Source organism: Salvelinus fontinalis, chromosome 13 (genome assembly GCF_029448725.1).
Source record: "Salvelinus fontinalis isolate EN_2023a chromosome 13, ASM2944872v1, whole genome shotgun sequence".
NCBI classification, from domain to species: Eukaryota; Metazoa; Chordata; class Actinopteri; order Salmoniformes; family Salmonidae; genus Salvelinus; species Salvelinus fontinalis.
In genome coordinates, this window is record NC_074677.1 from 2,454,722 (window position 1) to 2,464,411 (window position 9,690).

Sequence of the window (9,690 nt, forward strand, 5' to 3'; positions counted from 1 at the left end):
GTACCGGTACCCCCTGTATATAGCCTCCACATTGACTCTGTACCGGTACCCCGTGTATATAGCCTCCACATTGACTCTGTACCGGTACCCCCTGTATATAGCCTCCACATTGACTCGGTACCAGTACCCCTTGTATATAGCCTCCACATTGACTCTGTACCGGTACCCCCTGTATACAGCCTCCACATTGACTCGGTACCGGTACCCCCTGTAAATAGCCTCCACAATGACTCTGTACCGGTACCCCCTGTATATAGTCTCCACATTGACTCTGTACCAGTACCCCCTGTATATAGCCTCCACATTGACTCTGTACCGGTACCCCCTGTATATAGCCTCCACATTGACTCTGTACCGGTACCCCCTGTATACAGCCTCCACATTGACTCGGTATCGGTTCCCCCTGTATATAGTCTCCACATTGACTCTGTACCAAAACACCCTCTATATAGCCTCCACAATGACTCTGTACCGTAATACCCTGTATATAGCCTCCACATTGATTCTCTACCGGTACCCCCTGTATATAGTCTCCACATTGACTCTGTACCAGTACCCCCTGTATATAGCCTCCACATTGACTCTGTACCGGTACCCCCTGTATATAGCCTCCACATTGACTCTGTACCGGTACCCCCTGTATATAGTCTCCACATTGACTCAGTACCAGTACCCCCTGTATATAGCCTCCACATTGACTCTGTACCGGTACCCCCTGTATATAGCCTCCACATTGACTCTGTACCGCTACCCCCTGTATACAGCCTCCACATTGACTCTGTATCGGTTCCCCGTGTATATAGCCTCCACATTGACTCTGTACCAAAACACCTCTATATAGCCTCCACAATGACTCTGTACCAGTACCCCCTGTATATAGCCTCCACATTGACTCTGTACCGGTACCCCCTGTATATAGCCTCCACATTGACTCTGTACCGGTACCCCCTGTATACAGCCTCCACATTGACTCGGTATTGGTTCCCCCTGTATATAGCCTCCACATTGACTCGGTACCAGTACCCCCTGTATATAGCCTCCACATTGACTATGTACCGGTACCCCCTGTATATAGCCTCCACATTGACTCTGTACCGTAACACCCTGTATATAGCCTCCACATTGACTCTGTAACGTAACACCCTGTATATAGTCTCCACATTGACTCGGTACCGGTACCCCCTGTATTTAGCCTCCACATTGACTCTGTACCGTAACACCCTGTATATAGTCTCCAAATTGACTCGGTACCGGTACCCCCTGTATATAGCCTCCACATTGACTCTGTACCTGTACCCCCTGTATATTGCCTCCACATTGACTCTGTACCGGTACCGCCTGTATATAGCCTCCACATTGACTCTGTACCGTAATACCCTGTATATAGCCTCCACATTGACTTTGTACCGGTACCCCCTGTATATAGCCTCCACATTGACTCTGTACCGGTACCCCCTGTATATTGCCTCCACATTGACTCTGTACCGGTACCCCCTGTATATTGCCTACACATTGACTCTGTACCGTACCCCCTGTATCTAGCCTCCACATTGACTCTGTACCGTACTCCCTGTACATAGCCTCCACATTGACTATGTATCGGTACCCCCTGTATATAGCCTCCACATTGACGCTGTACCGTAATACCCTGTGTATAGCCTCCACATTGACTCTGTACCGGTACCTCCGTTATATAGTCTCCACATTGACTCTGTACCGGTACCCCCTGTATATAGCCTCCACATTGACGCTGTACCGTAATACCCTGTATATAGCCTCCACATTGACTCTGTACCGGTACCCCCTGTATATAGCCTCCACATTGACTCTGTACCGTAACACCCTGTATATAGCCTCCACATTGACTCTGTACCGGTACCCCCTGTATATAGCCTTCCACATTGACTCTGTACCTGTACCCCCTGTATATAGCCTCCACATTGACTCTGTACCGTAACACCCTGTATATAGCCTCCACATTGACTCTGTACCGGTACCCCCTGTATATAGCCTCCACATTGACTCTGTACCGGTACCCCGTGTATATAGCCTCCACATTGACTCTGTACCGGTACCCCCTGTATATAGCCTCCACATTGACTCGGTACCAGTACCCCTTGTATATAGCCTCCACATTGACTCTGTACCGGTACCCCCTGTATACAGCCTCCACATTGACTCGGTACCGGTACCCCCTGTAAATAGCCTCCACAATGACTCTGTACCGGTACCCCCTGTATATAGTCTCCACATTGACTCTGTACCAGTACCCCCTGTATATAGCCTCCACATTGACTCTGTACCGGTACCCCCTGTATATAGCCTCCACATTGACTCTGTACCGGTACCCCCTGTATACAGCCTCCACATTGACTCGGTATCGGTTCCCCCTGTATATAGTCTCCACATTGACTCTGTACCAAAACACCCTCTATATAGCCTCCACAATGACTCTGTACCGTAATACCCTGTATATAGCCTCCACATTGATTCTCTACCGGTACCCCCTGTATATAGTCTCCACATTGACTCTGTACCAGTACCCCCTGTATATAGCCTCCACATTGACTCTGTACCGGTACCCCCTGTATATAGCCTCCACATTGACTCTGTACCGGTACCCCCTGTATATAGTCTCCACATTGACTCAGTACCAGTACCCCCTGTATATAGCCTCCACATTGACTCTGTACCGGTACCCCCTGTATATAGCCTCCACATTGACTCTGTACCGCTACCCCCTGTATACAGCCTCCACATTGACTCTGTATCGGTTCCCCGTGTATATAGCCTCCACATTGACTCTGTACCAAAACACCTCTATATAGCCTCCACAATGACTCTGTACCAGTACCCCCTGTATATAGCCTCCACATTGACTCTGTACCGGTACCCCCTGTATATAGCCTCCACATTGACTCTGTACCGGTACCCCCTGTATACAGCCTCCACATTGACTCGGTATTGGTTCCCCCTGTATATAGCCTCCACATTGACTCGGTACCAGTACCCCCTGTATATAGCCTCCACACTGACTCTGTACCGGTACACCCTGTATACAGCCTCCACATTGACTCGGTACCGGTACCCCCTGTATATAGCCTCCACATTGACTCTGTACCGCTACCCCCTATATACAGCCTCCACATTGACTCGGTACCGGTACCCCCTGTATATAGCCTCCACATTGACTCTGTACCGTAACACCCTGTATATAGTCTCCACATTGACTCGGTACCGGTACCCCCTGTATATAGCCTCCACATTGACTCTGTACCGGTACCCCCTGTATATAGCCTCCACATTGACTCTGTACCGGTACCCCCTGTATATAGCCTCCACATTGACTCTGTACCGGTACCCCGTGTATATAGCCTCCACATTGACTCTGTACCGGTACCCCCTGTGTATAGCCTCCACATTGACACTGTACCGGTACCCCCTGTATATAGCCTCCACATTGACTCTGTACCGTAACACCCTGTATATAGCCTCCACATTGACTCTGTACCGGTACCCCCTGTATATAGCCTCCACATTGACTCTGTACCGGTACCCCGTGTATATAGCCTCCACATTGACTCTGTACCGGTACCCCCTGTATATAGCCTCCACATTGACTCGGTACCAGTACCCCTTGTATATAGCCTCCACATTGACTCTGTACCGTACACCCTGTATACAGTCTCCACATTGACTATGTACCGGTACCCCCTGTATATAGCCTCCACATTGACTCTGTACCGGTACCCCCTGTATATTGCCTCCACATTGACTCTGTACCGTAACACCCTGTATATAGCCTCCACATTGACTCTGTACCGTAACACCCTGTATATAGCCTCCATATTGACTCTGTACCGTAACACCCTGTAAATAGTCTCCACATTGACTCTGTACCGTAACACCCTGTATATAGTCTCCACATTGACTCTGTACCGTAACACCCCGTATATAGTCTCCACATTGACTCTGTACCGGTACCCTTTGTATATAGCCTCCACATTGACTCTGTACCGGTACACCCTGTATTTTGCCTCCACATTGACTCTGTACCGGTACCCCCTGTATATAGCCTCCACATTGACTCTGTACCGTAACACCCTGTATATAGCCTCCACATTGACTCTGTACCGTAACACCCTGTATATAGCCTCCACATTGACTCTGTACCGTAACACCCTGTATATAGCCTCCATATTGACTCGGTATTGGTTCCCCCTGTATATAGCCTCCACATTGACTCGGTACCAGTACCCCCTGTATATAGCCTCCACACTGACTCTGTACCGGTACACCCTGTATACAGCCTCCACATTGACTCGGTACCGGTTCCCCCTGTAAATAGCCTCCACATTGACTCGGTACCGGTACCCCCTGTATATAGCCTCCACATTGACTCTGTACCGTAACACCCTGTATATAGTCTCCACATTGACTCGGTACCGGTACCCCCTGTATATAGCCTCCACATTGACTCTGTACCGCTACCCCCTGTATACAGCCTCCACATTGACTCTGTATCGGTTCCCCGTGTATATAGCCTCCACATTGACTCTGTACCAAAACACCTCTATATAGCCTCCACAATGACTCTGTACCAGTACCCCCTGTATATAGCCTCCACATTGACTCTGTACCGTTACCCCCTGTATATAGCCTCCACATTGACTCTGTACCGGTACCCCCTGTATACAGCCTCCACATTGACTCGGTATTGGTTCCCCCTGTATATAGCCTCCACATTGACTCGGTACCAGTACCCCCTGTATATAGCCTCCACACTGACTCTGTACCGGTACACCCTGTATACAGCCTCCACATTGACTCGGTACCGGTTCCCCCTGTAAATAGCCTCCACATTGACTCGGTACCGGTACCCCCTGTATATAGCCTCCACATTGACTCTGTACCGGTACCCCCTGTATATAGCCTCCACATTGACTCTGTACCGGTACCCCCTGTATATAGCCTCCACATTGACTCTGTACCGGTACCCCCTGTATATAGCCTCCACATTGACTCTGTACCGGTACCCCCTGTATATAGCCTCCACATTGACTCTGTACCGGTACCCCCTGTATATAGCCTCCACATTGACTCTGTACCGGTACCCCCTGTATATAGCCTCCACATTGACTCTGTACCGGTACCCCCTGTATATAGCCTCCACATTGACTCTGTACCGTAACACCGTGTATATAGCCTCCACATTGACTCTGTACCAGTACCCCTTGTATATAGCCTCCACATTGACTCTGTACCGGTACCCCGTGTATATAGCCTCCACATTGACTCTGTACCGGTACCCCCTGTATATAGCCTCCACATTGACTCGGTACCAGTACCCCTTGTATATAGCCTCCACATTGACTCTGTACCGGTACCCCCTGTATACAGCCTCCACATTGACTCGGTACCGGTACCCCCTGTAAATAGCCTCCACATTGACTCGGTACCAGTACCCCTTGTATATAGCCTCCACATTGACTCTGTACCGTACACCCTGTATACAGTCTCCACATTGACTATGTACCGGTACCCCCTGTATATAGCCTCCACATTGACTCTGTACCGGTACCCCCTGTATATTGCCTCCACATTGACTCTGTACCGTAACACCCTGTATATAGCCTCCACATTGACTCTGTACCGTAACACCCTGTATATAGCCTCCATATTGACTCTGTACCGTAACACCCTGTAAATAGTCTCCACATTGACTCTGTACCGTAACACCCTGTATATAGTCTCCACATTGACTCTGTACCGTAACACCCCGTATATAGTCTCCACATTGACTCTGTACCGGTACCCTTTGTATATAGCCTCCACATTGACTCTGTACCGGTACACCCTGTATTTTGCCTCCACATTGACTCTGTACCGGTACCCCCTGTATATAGCCTCCACATTGACTCTGTACCGTAACACCCTGTATATAGCCTCCACATTGACTCTGTACCGTAACACCCTGTATATAGCCTCCACATTGACTCTGTACCGTAACACCCTGTATATAGCCTCCATATTGACTCGGTATTGGTTCCCCCTGTATATAGCCTCCACATTGACTCGGTACCAGTACCCCCTGTATATAGCCTCCACACTGACTCTGTACCGGTACACCCTGTATACAGCCTCCACATTGACTCGGTACCGGTTCCCCCTGTAAATAGCCTCCACATTGACTCGGTACCGGTACCCCCTGTATATAGCCTCCACATTGACTCTGTACCGTAACACCCTGTATATAGTCTCCACATTGACTCGGTACCGGTACCCCCTGTATATAGCCTCCACATTGACTCTGTACCGCTACCCCCTGTATACAGCCTCCACATTGACTCTGTATCGGTTCCCCGTGTATATAGCCTCCACATTGACTCTGTACCAAAACACCTCTATATAGCCTCCACAATGACTCTGTACCAGTACCCCCTGTATATAGCCTCCACATTGACTCTGTACCGTTACCCCCTGTATATAGCCTCCACATTGACTCTGTACCGGTACCCCCTGTATACAGCCTCCACATTGACTCGGTATTGGTTCCCCCTGTATACAGCCTCCACATTGACTCGGTACCGGTTCCCCCTGTAAATAGCCTCCACATTGACTCGGTACCGGTACCCCCTGTATATAGCCTCCACATTGACTCTGTACCGTAACACCCTGTATATAGTCTCCACATTGACTCGGTACCGGTACCCCCTGTATATAGCCTCCACATTGACTCTGTACCGGTACCCCCTGTATATAGCCTCCACATTGACTCTGTACCGGTACCCCCTGTATATAGCCTCCACATTGACTCTGTACCGGTACCCCCTGTATATAGCCTCCACATTGACTCTGTACCGGTACCCCCTGTATATAGCCTCCACATTGACTCTGTACCGGTACCCCCTGTATATAGCCTCCACATTGACTCTGTACCGGTACCCCCTGTATATAGCCTCCACATTGACTCTGTACCGGTACCCCCTGTATATAGCCTCCACATTGACTCTGTACCGTAACACCGTGTATATAGCCTCCACATTGACTCTGTACCAGTACCCCTTGTATATAGCCTCCACATTGACTCTGTACCGGTACCCCGTGTATATAGCCTCCACATTGACTCTGTACCGGTACCCCCTGTATATAGCCTCCACATTGACTCGGTACCAGTACCCCTTGTATATAGCCTCCACATTGACTCTGTACCGGTACCCCCTGTATACAGCCTCCACATTGACTCGGTACCGGTACCCCCTGTAAATAGCCTCCACATTGACTCGGTACCGGTACCCCCTGTATATAGCCTCCACATTGACTCTGTACCGTACACCCTGTATACAGTCTCCACATTGACTATGTACCGGTACCCCCTGTATATAGCCTCCACATTGACTCTGTACCGGTACCCCCTGTATATTGCCTCCACATTGACTCTGTACCGTAACACCCTGTATATAGCCTCCACATTGACTCTGTACCGTAACACCCTGTATATAGTCTCCACATTGACTCTGTACCGTAACACCCTGTATATAGTCTCCACATTGACTCTGTACCGGTACCCTTTGTATATAGCCTCCACATTGACTCTGTACCGGTACCCCCTGTATATTGCCTCCACATTGACTCTGTACCGGTACCCCCTGTATATAGCCTCCACATTGACTCTGTACCGTAACACCCTGTATATAGCCTCCACATTGACTCTGTACCGTAACACCCTGTATATAGCCTCCACATTGACTCTGTACCGTAACACCCTGTATATAGCCTCCATATTGACTCTGTACCGTAACACCCTGTATATAGTCTCCACATTGACTCTGTACCGGTACCCCCTGTATATAGCCTCCACATTGACTCTGTACCGGTACACCCTGTATATAGCCTCCACATTGACTCTGTACCGTAAAACCCTGTATATAGCCTCCACATTGACTCTGTACCGGTACACCCTGTATATAGCCTCCACATTGACTCTGTACCGTAACACCCTGTATATAGCCTCCACATTGACTCTGTACCGTAAAACCCTGTATATAGCCTCTACAGTGACTATGTACCGGTACCCCCTGTATATAGCCTCCACATTGACTCTGTACCGTAACACCCTGTATATAGCCTCCACATTGACTCTGTAACGTAACACCCTGTATATAGTCTCCACATTGACTCGGTACCGGTACCCCCTGTATTTAGCCTCCACATTGACTCTGTACCGTAACACCCTGTATATAGTCTCCAAATTGACTCGGTACCGGTACCCCCTGTATATAGCCTCCATATTGACTCGGTATTGGTTCCCCCTGTATATAGCCTCCACATTGACTCGGTACCGGTACCCCCTGTATATAGCCTCCACACTGACTCTGTACCGGTACACCCTGTATACAGCCTCCACATTGACTCGGTACCGGTTCCCCCTGTAAATAGCCTCCACATTGACTCGGTACCGGTACCCCCTGTATATAGCCTCCACATTGACTCTGTACCGTAACACCCTGTATATAGTCTCCACATTGACTCGGTACCGGTACCCCCTGTATATAGCCTCCACATTGACTCTGTACCGCTACCCCCTGTATACAGCCTCCACATTGACTCTGTATCGGTTCCCCGTGTATATAGCCTCCACATTGACTCTGTACCAAAACACCTCTATATAGCCTCCACAATGACTCTGTACCAGTACCCCCTGTATATAGCCTCCACATTGACTCTGTACCGTTACCCCCTGTATATAGCCTCCACATTGACTCTGTACCGGTACCCCCTGTATACAGCCTCCACATTGACTCGGTATTGGTTCCCCCTGTATATAGCCTCCACATTGACTCGGTACCAGTACCCCCTGTATATAGCCTCCACACTGACTCTGTACCGGTACACCCTGTATACAGCCTCCACATTGACTCGGTACCGGTTCCCCCTGTAAATAGCCTCCACATTGACTCGGTACCGGTACCCCCTGTATATAGCCTCCACATTGACTCTGTACCGTAACACCCTGTATATAGTCTCCACATTGACTCGGTACCGGTACCCCCTGTATATAGCCTCCACATTGACTCTGTACCGGTACCCCCTGTATATAGCCTCCACATTGACTCTGTACCGGTACCCCCTGTATATAGCCTCCACATTGACTCTGTACCGGTACCCCCTGTATATAGCCTCCACATTGACTCTGTACCGGTACCCCCTGTATATAGCCTCCACATTGACTCTGTACCGGTACCCCCTGTATATAGCCTCCACATTGACTCTGTACCGTAACACCGTGTATATAGCCTCCACATTGACTCTGTACCAGTACCCCTTGTATATAGCCTCCACATTGACTCTGTACCGGTACCCCGTGTATATAGCCTCCACATTGACTCTGTACCGGTACCCCCTGTATATAGCCTCCACATTGACTCGGTACCAGTACCCCTTGTATATAGCCTCCACATTGACTCTGTACCGGTACCCCCTGTATACAGCCTCCACATTGACTCGGTACCGGTACCCCCTGTAAATAGCCTCCACATTGACTCGGTACCGGTACCCCCTGTATATAGCCTCCACATTGACTCTGTACCGTACACCCTGTATACAGTCTCCACATTGACTATGTACCGGTACCCCCTGTATATAGCCTCCACATTGACTCTGTACCGGTACCCCCTGTATATTGCCTCC